This window comes from Ursus maritimus, unplaced genomic scaffold (assembly GCF_017311325.1).
Source record: "Ursus maritimus isolate PB19 unplaced genomic scaffold, ASM1731132v1 scaffold_14, whole genome shotgun sequence".
Taxonomy (NCBI): domain Eukaryota; kingdom Metazoa; phylum Chordata; class Mammalia; order Carnivora; family Ursidae; genus Ursus; species Ursus maritimus.
This window is the reverse complement of record NW_024423786.1, coordinates 9,229,591-9,251,230: the sequence shown is the minus strand read 5'-3', so window position 1 is coordinate 9,251,230 and position 21,640 is coordinate 9,229,591.

Below are 21,640 nucleotides of genomic sequence, written 5' to 3'. Positions count from 1 at the left end.
AAAGAATTCAGCCATGCCAACAGCCACCAGAAAGTCCATGGGAACAGCAAGTGCAAAGGTCCTGAGGCAGGCATACCTGTGGCATATCTGAGGAACAAAGAGGTAATGTACGGCCACAGCATGGTGCCCAAGTGGAAAGTGGTAGGCAGGGAATGGATGTCAAAGGCCTATAAACCATGGCAAGGAATTTGGATTTTATTCTAAATACCACAGGAAGTCACTCATGAGGGATAATTAGGGGAGTGCCAGTAACTTAAGACAGAAACCACTTTGTTGCGCATGATTCTGTGGGTTGGGGATCCAAGCAGGTCACAGTGGGACAGCTCATCTCTGCTTGTGGGACATCTGCTAGGGAGGCTGGATGGGGGTGAGGATCCAAGAGGGACTCACTTGCACATCTGGAGTTTCAGCGTCAGCTGTAAGGAAGCCTCAGTGCCCCTCCACATCACCTCCCATCATCCAGTGCTCTCACCCAAGCTGCTCTCTGTGGCAGCCAGCTTCCAAGAGCCGGTTACTTTTGACCAGATCTCTTCGAGTGCTGAGTGGAGACAGGATGGCAGAGAGAGCAAGGCTGGGAGCAGGGAGCCCAGTGAGGAGGCTGCAGTGCCACCTTGCTGATGGACGAATGTGCTGGGAAGGTGAGGAGAGAATCAGAGATTACCTCCAAGTTTCCGGCTTCAGCAGCCCCACGGATGGGGGTGCCCAAGCCACTTACTGAGATGAGGAAGAGCAGGTGTGACTCCAGGCAGGAGAGCGGGAAGACACAGTTCTGTTTGGCACGTCCATGTAAGAGGCTTTAGTAACCCCGAGTGACAATTTCCTGAGGCCAGTCAGGAGTGTGTCCTGACAAGAGGGAGATGGTCTGGAACCGAGCACAGACATGATACCTAAAGCATGGGGAGATGACAGGCACAGACGCAGCCAGTGAGGAGAGTCTGACAGCAGGATGGTATGGGAGGGGAGCATTCTCTGTGAGGACAGAGGGAGAGAGAAATCTTGTTCGGGCTCCCTCCCAAGATGGAAGGTCCTAGAGCACCCTCGAATATTCCTGGGATGCTCCAGCCTCTAGTGGTGATGGCGGGCATGCAGGCTATAAGAACGGGACGGGACCAGAACTTGGGTGAGGATTCTGACAGGAGCAGGGACGGCCTTCCAGAGGGGAAGGTGGGCGGGCAGACAACACAAGCGCGGGGGCAAGTGGGTCTGCAGGGAAAATGGGGCGCTGTCTGGTTGCCTCTGTTTCTCAGCAAAGTCCCGCATGAGGTCAGCAGATGGCCAGGAGCCAAGAGGAGGGGATGTGTTCTGGAGGTCTGAGGTGAGAGCCACAAACAGAAAGCACCGTGAAGAAGCTCTGTGTGAGCGGAACAGCAAATTTCCTGGCTTACAGCTGTCCCCCTTCTTTTATCTTAGTATAATCCATTCCAACAAGTAGGATTACTGAGTTCTGTCATATCAGCCCCTCATTTGTTCCTCTTAACCATGATGGGGAAGCTAAAGCTGGGATAACGTACAAGCCCAGAGAGGCAGGTGATTTGCTGCAGGCCACAAAGAACGCAAGAGACGATGGTGGACCCGGGTCGGCTGAGGCTGGCTGCAACTGCTGGCCGGTGCTCGCCTCCTCTGAGCTGGGAGGTCACTGCCGAGTCTAAAGCCATCCTCACCTCCTGGGCTCAGCACCAGGTCTGCGGCCCCAGGGCCTCATCCCTGCCAAGCTCCCCATCTTCGCCCCCGTACACATCCCCTGCTATCAAGGCAGCTTAATGTGGCGGCTCGTGCCTTTCTCCTCTGACCCGTCCTCCCCTCGGCTCCCGGGCCACCAAGGGAGCTGGCGGTGTAGGACGGTGCTTAAAGGCACCTGGTTTTAGAGGCAAAAACTACAATTCAAGGTCTGCATTTGCTTGTGATCCTGAGCAAGTCATTTATCCTCTTTGATCTCCATTCTCTTCGTCTTTAAAACAGTAACAGTGATAGCTGTAGTCAGAAGAGTCGCTCAAAAGACTTGTGGGAGGATGAAATAAAGCAGTGCGTGTAGTCCTTCCCACAGCGCCTGACCCACCGAAAAGATTCACTGAACAGTAGCTGGGGTTTACATTAGATTGTAAAGAAAACCAATCTGCGTTGCGGTTTGCTCTTGAGACTTCATATTTGAGCTCTGAGAACCCACAGAAGAATAATATGAAATGTATCCATATTTTTTTATCAACATATAAGGAGGGCCAGGTTCACTGTTGGCACTCAAAAATAAATCAAGACGTGTGTGGCTAGTCCGTGATTCAGAATCACCTGGTGGGCTGGTTAAGCATAAAAGATACTCCAGCCCCACCGCAGACCTGAGGGATCAGACCCTCTGAGGTGAGGGCATGGGCACCTCGAGAAAACACACACGTGTGTGCACACAGGGACATGCACACATCTGCACACACAGACACACGTATGTGAGTGTTCAGAGGCATTCTGATGCTCGGCTGGAGTGTGGAGGCCATTTCAGCCAAGAAATAAAGACAATAACGCATTCGTAAAGCCCCAGTTAAGAAACCATATCATATATTGTAAAAGAGAGCAAAACGTCTACATAAAAGGAATGCAGATTCCCTGACATTTAATTCACAAAGAAAAGATGCAATTAAAAAGCAAACACAGGTGGGGAAAATGATTCAACCTCTAATACAGAAAGAAATGCAAATTTAAAACTATGCGAATATAGGAAAAAGAGGCAATATGGAGTCAGAAAGTCTGTAATGGGGCTGGTATAACGTGAGTCATTCACTTGAAAAGCAATTTCACACGGTTTAAATAGCCTAAGAGACGTAAGTGCCTTTTGCTTCAGCAATCCTGTCCTTGTGTATTTATGGTAAGGCAATAATTTAAAAGAGAAAAAGAACGAAATTATTGCAATAGTATTTAAAATTAGAAACAACCTGAAAATCTAAGAAGAGTAGTTATATAAATCACGGTACACTACATTGATGCAATATTATGCAGCTATAAAAGTTACTGTGAAGCATATATAATAACACCATAGGAAAAAAAGGTTTATGATATGTCAAGAGAAAGCAATTAAACTTCAAAATGAGATCTGCACTAAACACAACTACATGTAACGTTGGGGCCTGGGGACAACAACCGCAAAGGACACTGGACAAATTGATTTTTTTTTTAACATTTATTTATTTATGTATTAGACAGAGAGAGACAGCCAGCGAGAGAGGGAACACAAGCAGGGGGAGTGGGAGAGGAAGAAGCAGGCTCCCAGCGAGGAGCCTGATACGGGGCTTGTTCCCAGAACGCCAGGATCACACCCTGAGCCGAAGGCAGACGCTTAACGACTGAGCCACCCAGGCGCCCCTGGACAAATTGATTTGTAGGGGACTGGGATTCTGGACACATATTTCTCCTTTCAATTTATTTTAGCATTGCCCCTATGTTTGCACAACAAAGAATCCTAAAGGTAAGAAGCACATGTCTCTTCTTACTCTATTTTGACTAAGTTTGGTTTGACTCATAACACTGTTACAAGCAAATTTCCACCAATAACTCCGTGTTCAGTTTATGCCTGTTAGGATGCACTTGGCTTTGTGGCCTTAGCCTCCTCCTGGGTTTCCAGGCCATCCACTTCCTTCCTTTCTCTCTGGAGCAGGCTAGGAAGCCTCTTTGGACAAAAATATGTGCTTCTGGCTCTTCATCCCTTGGGGGCTCCTTTATGGCAGGTGTCTCCTCTCCTGTCTGCTGATAAGGTAACCAGTGTGGACCAGCCCACTGCGCTAGGTCAGTCTCTCCCTCTGGCCCTGTGTCTGCCGCCATGTGAGGGACCCAGCTCGGGGAGGGGGGTCCAACCTGGCAACTGTTCTCAGGAAGCAGACAGTGTCATGCTGGCCCTAAGACAAGTCCCCAAGCCATGATGATCGCAAGGCAGAATATGAAAAAGGCCATGAGTGAAGTACTAACAAAACAATACTAACAGATCGGTTAGTAATTATTAACTACCTAATAGGATTCATGGAGGGAGAAATTATATAAAAGCAATCTGGAAAGGCTTCGAGGAGAAAGGGACAATTGAGGAGGGCAAAAAAGGTGAAGAAAGGGAAAAAGAGAAGGAAGAGGAGAGGAGAAAAGGACAAGGGCGGAGAGGGAGTAAGGAAGAGGGGGAGGGAGCGAGATGGAGGGGGGAGAAACAGAAGGAAGAAGGAGGGTCAAGGCTGTGGTTTCCAGTTTCCGGCTTCCATTTCCGGTGGGCTTGTGTCTCTGAGGGAAGGAAGTAGTAGGCAGGGAACGTGTGCGGCGCATATAGGAGGGGATGTGGGAAGTACACAACCCCAGCAGCCAGACCTTTTTATTTTTGTTCAAATAGTGGTCTTCTCCCTTGTGGTCTCTTTTTTCTCATTCCTTTAAACCACTTGGAGAGGCCACACACTTATTCCAAGGCAGGTGCCACTGCCCAAAGATTTTGGAAAGTGTCCCTGTGGATACCCTGGATGGTGCACAACGTGGAAAAAGAGACAGTGAATTGTTATCAGAATCCCGGGTTCAAGTCCTTGCTGTACTGCTTAGGAGCTGCGACACGCAGCAGTTAGGGATCCCCAGTGAGGGAAACCACGAGGACCCGCAAGAAAACAAGTACAAAGCCCTGTGCCCGTATTATTGGGCACGGCTTGGTCTCTGAAAGGACAAAAGCCACTCAGGCCGCAGAGACGGGAATGGCGGTGCAGGGCTGGCGGCTGAGTGGTGGCGCTGTGGCCTTCCATCCGGGAGCACATGACGACCAGCTGTCCTCTGGGGCCACGCAGCTCTCACAGCTCAGAGCGCACATCCATCACATCCTTAGGGGCGGCCAAAGGGTGATATTCTCATTTTAGCACGCTTCCTTCCTTACTAGCTGGAATGCTTCTGTCAAGAGAAACTCTCCACCCCTGCTCTTTGGCTAGCTGAAGTTCTTAGGAAAAGACAGAATCAAATGCTTGTTTCTTCTCTTTTCTTTACTAGTTTTGGAAATAACGAGCTGGTTCCCTAGCATCCTCTCATGGAGACCAATTATTATTACCATTTCAGCTTCATTACGAATTCCTGTATTTCAATGTATTTGATAACTTTTTGTCCACTGTGCTATTGCTCTTACTGATGGCCACCTTCGGCCAACGGGAGCCTCTTCGAACTGGCTCAAGTCCTTTGGATGTTAACCTACTAGTCATCTTTGCTGGCTTCCTTGCTTTCTAAAATGAACAGCATTCATTTGCTCAGAGAAACTTGGTCATATTTAGTTTGGCGCCAGTGTGCAGTTCTGTTTTTAAGTCTTTATGACTTCAGATTCGCACTAGACCCTGGAGGCTGAGGTGATGTCATTCCTGTTTAACTGGCTGCCTCCCAGGGGTAACTCACCAAGGTCGGCTTTGTAGGGCACACGCTTTATTTTAAATTCCATAGGTCAACTACGGGTAAGCAAATTCAAAGCAAACCTATTTTTCTTCACTGGTTCCCACATTCCTGTCGCCAGCTCCTTCTCTCCCAGCAGGAAGCCCCACAGAGCTCTTGAGGGGGCCGGCCCCCCCCAACCAGATATGAGCACAAAGCACCCTGTGAGCTAAACCCACCTGCCTACTGTTCCAGTCCCATGGCAGCCATATGCAGCCCTCTCTTCCCTGCTCCCTGCTAGCTCTCCACCCCCCCACTCCATTGTTCAGGGGTCACATCTGGGGACTAACGGCACCCACTGGAGTGCTGGAATTTGAAGGCACACATGGTTGGCTTCCTCATACTGATGAAGAAGAGCCCGAATGGAAAGGGAGAAAGGCCTGCCTTCTACAGAGAATGTCGGCATCTGCAAGGCTTTCCATCTGGTCTCTCTTTTAACCAACACAGCAAGTTTGTAAGTAGAGGGTCTGTATCCATATTCTGGTTCTATAGATGAGGTCAGTGAAAGCCTGAGGATACGTGTGACTTGCTCAAAGTCACACAGCCAGTGTCAGAGCCAGAACCAACATTGAAGTATTCTGCCCTTAAATCCGATGCTCTTGCTGTGCCCCTGACCCCAGGCAACACCACCCCTTCCCTGGCGAAACGAAAGGCAGCCGGCAAGCTCATCTTTACCCACGTGATTATCACAGCTGTGGTGGGCAGGTGCCGGGCAGCACCGTGTGTGAGAGAGCACAGAAGCAGGTCTAACCTGGTCTGCAGGGATGGGAGGGGCATGCATGGAAGGCTTCCTGGGGGAAGGACACTCATGAGACCCAAAGAACATAGTGTAGAGGGCCAAGTAAGAAGGGAGGAAAGTCCTCTTGGAAGACAGCATGCAGGAAGGTCTTGAGATTCGTGGGTGATTAAAGATGGCCACAGGTCCTCTGCCTCCCCTCCAGAGAGGTGCAGCCTCTTTCTCCTCCCCTTGAAAGCAGGCTGATTCTGTCATTTGCTTTGACCAACACACATAAGAGAGATGATGCTGTGGGACATCCAAGACAGGTCCTTCAGAGGTCTGCAGGAAGCATGGAACACTCCCTCTTGGGGCCCAGCCACCATGTTTGGAGAAGCCCAAGCCATGGGGATATCCACGGGGAAAATGAGGCCCTCCGAGATGGTTAACTGTGTCAACTTGACTGGGTCATGGGGTGCCCAGATTGTTGCTCAAACATTATTCTGGATATTTCCGTAAAAGTAGTTTTGGCTGAGATTAAGATCTGAATCGAGAGAATGAGTATGGCACACTGCCCTCCCCAGTGTAGGTGGTCCTCATCCAATCAGTTGAAGGCCTGAATAGAACCAAAACATTGAGCTCCTTGGAGTAATAGTGATTCTTTCTTGCCTGACTGCCCTTGAAATGGGACTTTAGCTTTTCCCCTGCCTTCAGACTCAAACTAAAATACTGGTTCTTCCTGGGTCTCAAACCTGCTGGCCTTTATCCTGAAACTAGACCAGCAGCTCTCCTGGTCTCTAGTTTGCTGACTTATCCTACAGATCTTGGGACTTGCCTGCTTCCATAATCGTGGGAGCCACACCCTCATAATAAATCTCATTCTGTACACACTTGTGCGTGCACACACACACACACACACACACATACATTCTAATGGTTGTCTCTCTGAGGAACTCTAATACACCCTCCAACTGACAGCTTCAGCTGAGCTCCCAACGGCCAGCCACCAAAGCGAGCCACTGCAGCTGTCCCAGTGGAGGCCAGTGCCACGTGCAGTGGATGAGCCACCCTGCAGAGCCTGGCCAACCCCGAGCCTCGTGAGAGACAGTAAAGGTGCTGCTGTGCTTGGTCCCTCCGTGCTGGGTGGTCTGGGACGCAGCAGTAGATAACACAGTGAGGGGAGAGGCCTCGGGGTGGTGGAGCCAGGAAGGCCAGTGTAAGCGGAGCAGACAGCACACGGGCCGCAGAATAAGGCGCACGGAGGGGGCGGCAGCAGATCCTGCAGGATCTCATGGGCACGGAAGTGCTGGTTAAGACAGTCGACGCCTTGTGTGCCTCCATTTCATTCTTTCTGCCCTGACTTGTGTCTTTTTGCCTTGATTGTCAAGGTGCTGTTTGGGATTCAGCAGCAGGAGCCCACACTGCCCACCCACAAGAGTGAACTACCTCACCATCACTCTGCCGGTTTGCACATTTCAGTCCCCAGAGCGCAAGGAACTCAGGTGTGCAAAAATGTAAACACATTTCTCAAAAACCAAAAGGTCTCAGTCTCCCATTTCCAGGGATGCAGAAAAACAGAAGCTTTCAAACTCAGAGTATCTAGATCATTTCTGGTCTCAAACTCTGTCCCTTCCAGATAAAATGCTCAGTTGATCTGGAGCCTTCCCCTTCCTCTTCTCCTTGGGGGCTGTGCCAAGTTCCCAAGGTTGAGCCCTAGAGGGAGGGGATCGAGTCCCAGGCTCTCCTCTGTTCCTGCTTATTCCTTCTCTAATCTTCCAGCAGTGGAGGAGTCTATGAAGTGGCCTCTGGTCTATCACCTGAGTCACCTCCCTCAGTCACTCCCCCACTCCATTGTTCAGGTACGTGTTGGACAATAAAGCTTCTCTACAAGTCACATAGGCTTCTGGTCGTACCTGGGGAAGCCAGGCAGTGGGTCCTTCTGCTCTGATAGAGCCCCACATCTATTTGGGTGGGGGTCTGTTCTCAGGCTTTCTGTCATCCCAGCCCCTATCCTAGGGCTTAGCTTATGCGAGGGATACTATCTGGTAATTTAAAAGTATCTAAATCCTGATCACCTCCTCTAGTACTTTCCTTCTAGCCAACAGGTCAAACTCTTACTTCCCTTAGGAGCTTTTGAAGATTTGTATCATAATACTATCCTCCAAGTCCTTCTGGTTCTTGGTACTTAAAAACCAAGCTTTTGAATGCAAAAAATAATAATTCCCCTCCCCTTTGTCTCTCAAAAATTTTATTCTTACCTCTGAAAACCATAGCTTTCTTTTTTTTTTTTTTTAAAGATTTTATTTATTTATTTGACAGAGATAGAGACAGCCAGCGAGAGAGGGAACACAAGCAGGGGGAGTGGGAGAGGAAGAAGCAGGCTCATAGCGGAGGAGCCTGATGTGGGGCTCGATCCCACAACGCCGGGATCACGCCCTGAGCCGAAGGCAGACGCTTAACCGCTGTGCCACCCAGGCGCCCCTGAAAATCATAGCTTTCAAGACTATCCTCTCCACTAAATATTTATAAGAATTTGACTCTACTTTGTTCCACCGGAAGTGTAGATGGAAGCCCTTGCTGCTGCTTGAACAGTGGTAGGAAAAACAGGCGTTAAAGGAGTGGAATAAAATCATCCTCTCATGGTTTTCTTTACTACTTGATGCAAGCACCCAAAGGGACCAGGACATTATAGAGCAAGTCTGTCTTGCTTTTCCCACTCCCACCAAACAACTTAGACGCTGAATATACTGAAACCCAGGCAGGTTGGGGTTGGGTTTGTACCCTCCATCTCTCAGTGTGCATTTTAGGATACTGGCCCGAACTCTTCTCGGATCATTTCACCCCAGTGTCTTCCAATTCATTCTTATTTTGTTTTGAACTCTGCATCCACTGATCCTCTCTGGAATGCTGTCTGGTTGTCACAACAACCTATAACCAATGGATGCCCCGCGTGACAGACCTTTCCTTGGACAAGTCCCAAATGCTCAGTTGGGGAAAAAAGACATCTTTGAGGTTAAACCCAGGAGGGCAAATATATTTAATCCCCTGCATCAAATCCAATCGATTGTCTGGTACATTGTGTTGAGAAGGGTTGGAAGAAATCATCACCGTCTCTACAGGAAAGAAAGCTAGAAGACTGATTAGCAATTTCTGTGTGGGTGTGTTGGGAGACGGGAGCAGAGAGCAGAATACGAGAATGCATGCCAGATATTTGCCATTGCTGAGATAAAAATGAATGGTGTTTATGGGAGATTCAGAGACTTAAAAAAAAACAGATATGCTAAAATATCATAGTTTTTAAAAACTCACCAGAAACCTTGAAAAAAAAAACACAAAGAAATATAAATGAACTGAACTCCAGAGAGTGGTGTGCTCTTCGTAGGAGGGCAGGAACCCACACCTGCTCCATCCTTGGTGGGACTGAGAAAGAGTAATCCTCCCCAGAGATGAGAAACAGCTGAGCTTAACTTACAGCCGACTTTTGACAATGATATTTAGGCCACCATGACAAATTAGGATCCTGAAGAGTCCTGCCCACAGAGTGAGTCTCACCATCTCTTACTCTATGAGTCTTCAACAAGTATGGGATACACCCAAAGCAGTGGATAGGGGCATAGAAGGAGAGCAAAGAGAAATCCATGCTGAGGTGCCTTGTGCTGGGACCTGTCCCCTACTGCAAGATCCCCTCCAAAGATCAGGGCTGGGCAGTAGAGATGAGAGAAGCCCGTGGTGTAATGAAGAATATACCTGGTCTTTGTCCCTGGTTCCTGGCTCAAAGCTTCAAAACAAGTTAGACTTTATGGAGCCACAGGACTCCTTGTTATGCTAATGAGGTGACTCACGGTGGATCCCCTGGAGAGTTTCAGGATGGGAGCTGGTCACCAAAAAGACCAACCACAGGATGAGATGGTTCGAGCTAGCCTTTCCTCTGGGGAGGGGATTGAGCTCAATCCCCTAGCCAGTGATTTAATCCCGATGAAGGGGAAGTATTGACCCTGCCTTCAAATAATCTGAAACCAATGGTGGGTGAAGTGAGTCAGAGGAAGGCAACGACGAAGTCAAACACTGCTCGTTTTCCGATCCAATTAAGAAGCCAGTCCCACTCTAGCAGCCCGACAGAAATGGTATTTATTTTTATTTCTATGTTCTTTAATATAAAATTTTAGCATACAACCAAAGATAACAAGCCATATGAAAAAGCAAGAAATGTGATCCATGGTCCACAGAGAAAATGGCCACTAGAAGCAGACCTAAAGATGGCCCAGATGTTGGAAAGATCAACAAGAACATTGAAATAGCTATGATAAAGATGCTAAAAGTCGTACTCCAAAAGATGGACTAGTATGTGTGAATAAATGGGGAGTTTAAGTAGAGACAAGGAAACAAAAAAGAATCAAATACACCTTCCATTCCCCTTCACCTATTTTGCCCACCCCCCCACCCTCCTTCCTTCTGGCAACCACCAGTTTGTTCTCTGTATTTTGGGGTGTTTCTGCTTTTTGTTTGTTTATTTGTGTTTTTTTTTTTCAAATCCACATATAAGTAAAAACATATGGTATTTTTCTTTCATATGAAATTTGTATTTCACTTAGCATAATACCCTCTTAGCCCATCCATGTCATCACAAATGGCAAAAATCTCATTCCTTTTTATAGCTGAGTAATATTCCATTGTGTATATAGACCACATCTTCTTTATCCATTCATCCATCCATGAACACTTAGGTTGCTTCCATATCTTGGCTCTTGTAAGTAAGGCTATGACAAACACAAGAGCTTTTAAATTAGTATTTTTGTATTCTTTGGGTAAATACCCAGCTGCCTTACTTATTTATTAATTTTACTTTAATTCTAGTGTAGTTAACATACAGTGTTATATTAGTTTCAGGTATACAATACAGTGATTGAGCAATTCCATAAATTACTCGGTGCTCCTTAAGATACTCTTAATCCCCTTCACCTATTTCAACCACCCCCTCACCCACCTCCCTTCTGGTGACCATCTGGTTTTTTTCTCTATGGTTAAGAGTCTAAATTTTTGGTTTGTCTCTTTCTCCACCCCACTTTGTTTGCTTTTCTTCTTAAGTTCCACATGTAAATGAAATCATATGGTATTTGTTTTTCTCTGACTGGCTTATTTCACTTAGCATTATACTCTCTAGATCCACCCATATTTTGGCAATTAGCAGGATTTCGTTCATTTTTATGGCTGAACACTATTCCACACACACACACACACACACACACACACACACATACATACGCACCATATCTTCTTTATCCACTCAACTATCAATGGACACTTGGGCTACTTCCATAATTTGGCTACTGTAAATAATGCTGCTATAAACATAGGGATGTATATAGCCCTTCAAATTAGTGTCTTCGTATTCCTTGGGTAAATACCCAGTAGTGCAATTGCTGTTTTTAATTTTTTGAGGAACCTCCATACTATATTCCTCAGTGGCTGAGTTTTCATTCCCTACCGACAGTACACAAGGGTTTTTCTCCACATCCTCATCAACATTCGTTGTTTCTTGTGTTGCTGATTGTGGCCATTATGACCAGTGTGAGGTGATATCTTAGGGTAGCTTTGATTTGCATTTCCCTGAAGATGCTGAGCATCTTTTTCATGTGTCTGTTGGCCATGTGCATATCTTCTTTGGAGAAATGTCTGCTCATGTCTTCTTCTCATTTTTAAATTGGATTATTTGTGCTTTTTGATGTTGAGTTGTGTAAGTTCTTTATATATCTTGGATACTGACGCTTTACTGGATATGTCATTTACAAATATCTCCTCCCACTCAGTAAGCTGTCTTTTAGTTTTATTGGTCGTTTCCTTCATTGTGCAGAACCTTTCCATTTTGATGTAGTCCCAATAGTTTCTTTTTGCTTTTGTTTTCCTTGCCTCAGGGGATATATCTAGAAAAACGCTGTTATGGCCTATGTCAGAAAAATCACTGCTTGTGCTCTCTTCTAGGATTTTTATGGTTTCAGGTCTCACATTTAGATCGTTAATCTATTTTGGTTTTTGTTTGTGTATGATGTAAGAAAGTGGTCCAGTTTCATTCTTTTGCATGTAGTTGTCCAGTTTTCCCAGCACCATTTGTTGAAGAAAATTTATCCCATTGCATATTCTTGCCTCCTTTGTCAAAGATTAATTGACCATATAATCATGGGTTTATTTCTGGGCTTTCTATTCTAGTCCACTGATCTATGTGTGGTATTTCGTACCAGTCCCATACTGTTTTGATTACCATGGCTTTGTAATACAACTTGAAATCTATAATTGTTGTATCTCCAAATTTGTTTTTCTTTTTCAATATTTCTTTAGCTATTCAGGATCTTTTGCGGTTCCATGCAAACTTTAGGATTACTTATTCTAGTTCTGTGAAAAATGCAGATAGCTCTCTTACTTTAAGAGTACTCCAGCCCCAAACATTAATAAGCATCTCAGTAGGTGCAAAAATAACCTCTGACAAAATTCAACATTCTTTCTTGATTTTTAAAAAAATTCTCGGCAAGCCAGGGTAGGAAACTTCCTCATTGTGACAGAAGACCTACAGCTAGTATCACACATAATAACATATTAAACCCCTTTCTCGTAAGATGGGTAATAAATCAAGGATTTATGTTCTCCCCAATTTTATTTAGCATTGTAGGAGAGGTTCCAGCCAGTGCAAAAGATCAAGAAAAAGAAATAAAAGGCATAAATATTGGGAAAAGAAGCAGGCAACAAGATTCTGTATTTATAAAACTCTATGGTTCTTAGATATGATACCAAAAGCACAAACAACAGAACCAAAAAATAGATAAATCAGACTTTATCAAAATGAAAATATTTTGTGCTTCAATGAGTACCATTGAGAAAGTAAAAACAACATAGAGTACCTTATATTTAAAAATATCCTTACAACTCAATAATAAAAAGGCAAATATCACAATTTTAAAATGGGCAAAATACATGAATGGACATTTCTACAAAGAAGATATCCAAATGACCAAACAGTACAAGAAAAGATGCTCAACGTCATTAGCCATCAAATCAAAACCAAAACTAGGTACACGTCACACCCACTAGCATGGCTATAATCAAAAAGACAGATAATAACAAGAATATGGACAAATCTGAACGCTCATACCCTGTTAACTAGAATTTAAAATGGGGTAGCCACTTTGGAAAATAGTGCGGTAGTTGTTCAAAGGATAAAACACAGACTTACTATATGACTTAGCAGTTCCATTCTTAAGCATATATCCAAGGGATATGAAAACATGTTCACACAAAAACTTGAACACGAATGTACAGAGCAGCACCGTTCATAATAGGGAAAGAGTAGAAACACCCAAATCCATCAACTGATGAATGGATAGTGTGTTGTAGCCATACAATGGAATATTATTCAGCCATAAAAATGACTGAAACATGCCACAACATGTATGAATCTTAAAATATATATATACTACACGAAAGACACCAGCCAGTCACAAAAGACCATATATTGTATCATTCCATTTACATGAGATGTTCAGAATAGGCAAATTCATAGAGACAAAAAGTAGGGGGCACCTGGATGGCTCAGTTGGTTAAGTGTCTGACTCTTGATTTCAGCTCAGGTCATGATCTCAGGGTCATGAGACTGAATGCCATGTAGGGCTCAGCACTCAGCCTGGAGTCGGCTTGAGATTCTCTCCCTCTCCCTCTGCCCCCTCCCCATGCTCGCTCTCTCTCTTTTGCTCACTCACTCTCAAATTAATTAATTAATTAAATCTTTTTTAAAAAGTAGATTGGTGGTTGTACAAGGCTGGGAGGTGGGAGGAGGAAAATGATAGAAGGTTGACTGCTTTTGAATACAGAGTTTCTTTTGGGAGTGATGAAAATGTTCTAAAAATTAACTGAGGTAATGGCTGCACAGCTCTGTGAATATAAGTCTTTACATTTTAAATGTGTGAATTGAATGGTATGTGAATTATAGCTCAGTAAAGCTGTTTTTAAAAACTGTACAGAGTCCATTTTAAAATTACTAGAATAAGTGAATTTAGCAAGATTTCAGGACACAAAGTCAACTGGAAAATGAATTTCCAAAACAAAATTTATAATAGCATAAAAATACTAGCCAAAATCAGATGCCCAAGAATGAATCTAATGCAAAGTATTTGAGAGCTATCAACAGAAAATTACAAAATATTGCTTTGCAAAATTAAAATAGTACTAAGCAGGGGTGCCTGTGTAGCTCAGTCAGTTAAACATCTGCCTTCAGCTCAAGTCATGACCTTAAAGTCCTAGGATCAAGCCCCGGGTGGGGCTCCCTGCTTAGTGGGGAGTCTGTTTATCCATCTCCCTTTGCCCCTCCACCTGCTCATGCTCTCTCTCTCAAATAAATAAATAAAATCTTAAAAAAAAAATAGTCCTAAGCAAATGGAGTGATATACTATGTTCATGAATTGGAAGACTCCATATTGTTTAAGATGTCTACCCTCCCTAAATTAATCTATAGATTTAACATCATCTATATCAAATATAAGTAGCCTCTTTTGAAGAAATAGGCTGATTCAAAAACTTATATAGACACATAAATGATCTAAGATAGCCAAAGCAATTTTGGAAATGAAAAACAAAGTTGGAAGACTTTTGACTACCTGGTTTCAAGACTCACTATAAAACTTCAGTATTGAGATAGTGGCATGTTGGTGTAAGAAGAGACAAATCAATAGAAGAAAATAGCAATACCAGAAATAGACCTTACACATATACAATTAATTGATTTTTTGTAACAAGATGCCAAGTAAATCCAATGGGGAAAAATAATAGTCTTTTAAACAAAGAGCTAGATATTCATATGGAAAAAAATAAATCTTAACCTCTTTCTTAGTCTTACATAAAAATTAAATTAAATGTAACAAAATATTGGGGTGCCTGGGTGGCTCAGTTGGCTTAAGGTCCCACTGTTGGTATCAGTGCTCAGGTCATGATCTCAGGGTTATAGGATTGAGCCCTGCATTGGGCTCTGTGCTCAGCGGAGTGTCTGCTTGAGATTTTCTCTCTTCCTCTTCTTCTGCCCCTCCCCCCCATTCGCACACTGTCTTGCTCTCTCTCTCTCTCTAAAACAAGTAAATAAAATCTTCAAATAAATAAATAAATGTAGCAAAATGTTAATGATAAAACCTAGGTGGGGGATATAGGGGCCTTCACTGAAAATTCTTTCAAGTTTGTTTGAAAATTTTTTAAATAAACTTTCTGAAAAATAAGATCAAATTTAAGATTAAAGGGGTGCTTGGGTGGCTCAGTCAGTTAAGCATCTGCCTTCGGCTCAGATCATGATCCCAGGGTCCTGGGATTGAGCCCCGTGTTGCCCCTGCTCAGCGGGCAGTCTGCTTCTCCCTCTCCCTCTGCCCCTCCCCAACTCATGCACCCATGTTGCGCATGCTCTCTCTCTCAAATTAATAAAATCTTTAAAAAAATTTTTTTAAATTAAGATTAAAAGAGTAGTTTGAAAACCTAGAACCATCATACATCTAGAAGAAATATAGAATATCTTTACAACCTTTGACACAAAGGTTGATTTGACACAAAAAACACTGGCAATAAATGTGAAAAAAAATGTTAAATTGGGCTCCATCAAACTTAAAATTTCCTGATTTTTAAAAGATACCATTAAGAAAATGAATTGACAAGCCACACTTTGGGAAAAAAGTATTCACATCACATATAAATGACAAAAGGCTTGTATCTACAACATATAGAGAAAGAAATCAACAATTAAGAGATGAACACATCGATTTTTTTAAATGAGTAAACCATATGAGCCATCACTTCATCAATGAAGAAACAGACAATAAGCACATGAAATGCTCCTCAACATCATGAATTATCAAGGAAATAAGAAAGCCACAGTGAGATACCACTCCATGTTCAGTGGAATGCTAAAGACAAAAAGATAATATTAAATGTTAGCAGAGATGTGGAACAGTGGGAATTCTTACACATTGCTATTGGGGAGCTACGTGGCACAACCAGTTTCAAGAATTGTTTGGAAGTTTCTGATTAAGTTAAACATACACCTACCCTATTATCCAGCAATTCTGCTATGTATCTACCCGAGACAAGTAAAAACAAATGTTCACAAGAGACTCACAGAAGAATGTTCAAAGCAACCTTATTAACAAAAGTCAAAAACTGGAAGTATCCCCTATGTCCATCAAGAGGAGAAGGGACAAAATTGTGATACCTCAGTCAATGAAAAATTAACCAATTAAAGAGAATTTACTTATTCACTATAACCAAAAGGAAGAAACAACCCAAGTGTCCATCAACAGATGAATGGGTAAACAAAGTGTGGTTTGCCCATATGGTGGAATATTAACTCAGCCTCAAAAAAGGAATGAAATTCTGACACATGCTACATGAATGTACCTTGAAAATACTCCTAAGTGAAGTAAGCTGGACACAAAAGGACAAATATATGTTTCCACTTATATGAAGTACTTAGAATAGGCAAATTCATTGAGACACAAAGTCGAATAGAGGTTACCAGACACGGGGGAGGGGAACAGGTGGGCAATGGGGAATTAGTGATTAATGGGGACAGAGTTTCCATTTGGGATGATGAAAAAGGTCTGGAAATGGATAGTGTTGATGGTAGCAAAACACTGTGGATTGTACTTAATGCCACTGAATTTTGCACTTAAAATTGTTTAAATGGATTTTTTTTTGTTAGGAGTATTTCACAATTTAAAAATGAAACAAAATCAATGAACAGAAAACCTGTGATGTGTGTGTCAGGGCTTCAAACAACTGAGATTGCACATCGGAAACTGGGGATGTACTGTATGGTGACTAACATAATAATAAAAAAAAACTGGGACTGCACTACACGTATTTGAAATCTTTATTGTTTCAGTGTTAGCTTCTGTATTTCAGAAATGGAGCCAATAAAACTTTTTGTAACGGGGAAAAAATTAACTACTGGTAGACACAGCAATTCAAAATCATCATGTCAAGTAAAAGAAGCCAGACACTGAAGAGTAAGAACCACAGGATTCCCTCCAAAGGAATGGAACTCCAAGAACAAGCAATACTACGGTGCAGTGTTAGAGATCAGACTGTTTGCGGGGACTGGGGAGAGGGTTTATCAGAAGGGGCACAAGGAGCTTCCCATGCAGATTTCTGTATTTTATTTTGTGTGAAAATTACACAGGTGCATGTTGTTACAACACATTGAAATTAACACTTGAAATCTGTACGATTTATTGTTCGTTAATTATACTGTGACCTAAGACTTTCTAAGTGAGTAGGTGGAAAACTAGGTTAAAAGAGATCGGAATAGTGGTGACCTCTGGAGGGAGGTCGCTGACGGACCATGGACTGACAGGGGAGTTTGCGGAGGTGCCGGCTCATGCTACATCTCAATACAGGTGATGTTACACAGGTGTATGAATACGAACATCTCACAGCGCCGTATGCTTTGTATTTATGCACTTTCCTGAATGTCAGTTATGACTCAACTGTAGAACAGCGAGGGGGGCTGATTCTCGCCTTCTAACCCCTGCTCATTCTCAGCGTGTCCTGGGAGGCAATCACAAGAGCTGGCCCAGATGGCCCCTCCCTGTTGGCGTTGGTAGAGAGAAGGGGAAAAAGTGTCTGTCACTGCACTGCAGCAAAAGCTGAAACATTCCAGATTTGATTCCTTAATTTCCACATCGAAGAAGAAACTGAGATAATTTTATGTTTCAAAGTACAACAGCAAATAAGCTGTATTCTTAAGAATCATTTGTAAATTGGCTGGTTGAATGCAGAACCCATTTTCCCCAGGGCATAATGACCTAAATGGCCGTTAGATGCCCAGGCTGGCCCACAAAAACTGGAGGGTAGTCAAAATACCATATAATTGCGTTAGAACATGGTTGCAAAGTAATACTCTTAACCACAGTAGAAACGAAATCCACAAGAAACACAATCATGTGGAAAATGACTTAGTTTTTTACTTTTTGTGAATATTGCTACCTGACAAAGAACAGTTTTATGTATAATTAAAGAAGGATGAGGAGAACGACTTTTTGCAACATTTCTGAGTGGAATGCCTGGGAACTTCCAGGAATAATCTGATCTCACTTGGAAATCACCACATTCCTTTTGTGCATGAGTGTGTGTGCCCTGGAGATGCCTGACCAGGATAACACTCTGCTTTCAGAGTGAAGCAAAATGAAAAGATTTCCTGAGGAAATCGGGTGGCAGTTAGAAGGTTACGGGAGGAGTAAAGGGGTCAGCAGTAAGAAAAGTACCAGACCTTTCCACTACCTGCGGAGTGGTGCTAAGGTTACTGCTACATTTGCTTCCTGGGCCCATGGCCCTCTCTGGGGCTCCAGATATACGAGATGAGAGAAAGATGTGATGCCTACACACACAAAGCTGCAAAAGGAAACCACACCATCTTACTCCGAATGACCAGCTAGAATTGGCCGCCAACTAGTCGTGTGATAAGTCCACTAACTCTGTTTTTTCAATAAATCAATTCTTATTTTTGTTGCCCAGATGTCTTTCTGATGCAAAGATGCCATCTTGAAGCTCTTCAGCTGGGGGAATGAAGAGCCTTGCTTCCATCTCATTTCTCTGTGAGGGGAGGAATACGGCTTATTATGAGGTATGATGACCACCTGTCAGGAGTGAGAGGTGGTAAAGGTTCAGGAAATGTGAGTGACATCATCGAAGTGGTGAGGACATCTGTCTTCTGCAGATGGGGCCAAAGGCTCCACTCATCTCCTGGCCCAAGACAGATGGGCTTCGGGGAGACTGAGTGTCCCTATGTCATGGAACAGGCATCTCAGAGGTTCCAAAAGATCACCTGAATGACTCCATTTCATGCTCGTTTGTCTTATCATGTGTCAAGGACTGACTCACAGACAAGGTCACAAAGACAAAGAAAAAGATCTAGTGTGACAAATACCAAATGGTCTGTGGGGAAGCAGACGACCTGTGACCCCCCCCCCCGAGCATCTTCAAACGGTATTTTGGGAGCCCTGGGTCTTGCATTCTCAGGCAAGCCAGCTTCTCCCAGGGCTTGAGCTACTCCCAGGGTCTGTACGAGGAAGCAGTAGCTGTTGCCCCGATTGCTCTAGGGTAAGGCCCAGCTTTGCCTTGTACTGGATCTAGGACACTGCACTGGGGCTCAAATCACTGTATCTCCGTTTTCTCATTTTTTTAATGGTAATAACAATCACATTTAGCTCCATTTGTGGGTGTCTGGATGCAATCAGATAGTTGTACAAAAAACAGTGCTTAGAGCAGATATAAAGAACCTGCGACAGGTGGTGAAATTTAGGGAACCTTTCTCAAGTGTGAGATAGGTTACTTTTGACACTGAGAAAGCCCAGACGTGCGTCCCGGGGGAGGTGCGCACCACCTTTTTGGGATTCCAGACTATTGCTATCACAGGATCGTGGTACATGAGCTCTGGAAGGAACCTTCCCCCAAAACCTAGCCTAACTCACACATCTATGGACGCACTGTCATCCATGACAGAAAGGAAGCTGCTCGCTCACTGATGTCACAACCGAGGCCAGAGAACTTGCCCCACCCCAACCTTCTTTTTTTTTTCAGTCTTTGCATTCCCTGCCTGCCCCACTTTCGGCCAAAGTCTGTACTCAGTGAGCATTCGCTGAATTTTGTTAACCTGTCCAAGGACCCAGAACTCAAAAGAGAAAAAGACTTAGACTAACATTCAATCTTTTTCTGACCTGCAGAGAAGATGCGGACTGTATTAAGTAAGAGAAATGCAGATCTTGGTTCAAACCTCAGCTCTGCCCCCACCTGGTGGGATCTCAGGCACGTACTTTGACTTGTCATTGGTAGAGCAGGGACAGGAGCACCTCCATCTCAGTGCAATGGCCAGCATGCCATGAGATCTGGTAATCAAGCCCTGGGCTCAATCGGTTACAAAAGAGCAAGTATTAACAATGACCCAAAGGAAAAACAAGTCAGTCAAAAATGCACACATTCAGCTGACATCACATGAACACTTTAGATAGCTGGAAAGAGCTGAGGGAACTGAGCTTCCAAGCTGGCGATCATGTCTTGTGTTTCACCGATAGCGTCCTGGGTTATACCCAAATCTCCCCCTCGTAAGGCCATCAGGTCACCCAGGCTTTCCCAGGCCTCAGCCGCCCTCCCTAGGCAGTCAACACCGCGGGGACGGTAGTGCTGGCCAGGGCTCAGTAGATGGGCTTTCAACCACTTAACCCCCCAGAGCCTCCAATTCCTCATCGGTGACATGCCAATAACAACACCCTGCACGCAGGGATACTGTGAAGGATGGACAGGCTGATGATTCTGGAAAGCATACGGCACTTTAAAAGCAGGAGGAGGTTTTCAGGTGCCAGCCTAAATCAAGCTTTGGACTAACTACAACACTGGCTAAAGGCTCTTGGGAGTTTCTGCAAATTAAAAATTCTACTTGGGACTGAAGCAAAACAAACAAACAAACAAAAACCTCGTTACAAAAAAGACTGCAACAGTTCATTTTTTTCCTTCCCCCAATCCATTGTGGGAGCCATCACTAATCAAGCCGACATTTTCCCTGAGAAAGATGGCTCGGGTTGTTGCAGGGAGGTTGAGATGAGAAGAGAATGGGTTGCCTCCCCCGGGTGGTGCTTCTAACACACCCGGCATTTCTAGACCTCCTTCATCCTCCGGGGAGCTGAAGTGTTTGGAAAGTCAATCACTCAGCAAAGCAGGGAGAAGACAAACCAAGGAACAACTGGAATGACAGAAAAAACGAAGTTCTAATGAACACTACCAGTCTGAGAAAGGACCCTTCCCTGTTGGCTTGAGAAGCTGGGTGATTGGTGCCCGCACTTCCCGTGTCAGAGGGGGCTCCTCCGCCGTGTCATGACATCAAGTAATCGCTAGCCTCTTCTCAGGCTCTGTCTGCCGTGCTCACGGGGCTGCTCAGCTTACTGGCGGCAAAGTTCTGCTGCCTCCTTCTGATCCGGGCCCAAGGGCACCGCTGAAGGTCAACTCCACCGTGACCTCCCGCGCCTGGCCTCAGTTGTAAGCGGTGTCGGTTTGAAGCAGCCACACTTTTGTTAGCCTAACAAGAACCCATTAACCACTGAGCATTTATGACATTTCCCAGGGATGTGTGCATCGGCACCTCTGCTCCTAGCCCCAAGTCTCAAGAATGAAGGAAAAGGGTGCAGGAGGGGAGGGGTCAAAGTTCAGTACTGTTTGGTGTGTGGCACTGGGCAAGGGAAGGGTTGTTGGTGTCAGCGTCGGTGGTGGATTTGGGAATGGGGTGACGGATGGGATGCGGTCACAAAGGGGTGAGGCTCAGTATTTGGGCAAAGGATGGAGTTCATGTTCAGGCTGGGATAAGGCTCAGGTACTGGGTGACAGATCAGGGCTGGGGTGAAGGATGGGAGGTGACACAGGAAGACAAGTGAGTTTCCATCTTTGGGCGGGGGTGAGGGAAGAGTTTGTGTAAGCACCGGGCTGAGATGAGGAAGGGATGGTCAAGCCCCGGGG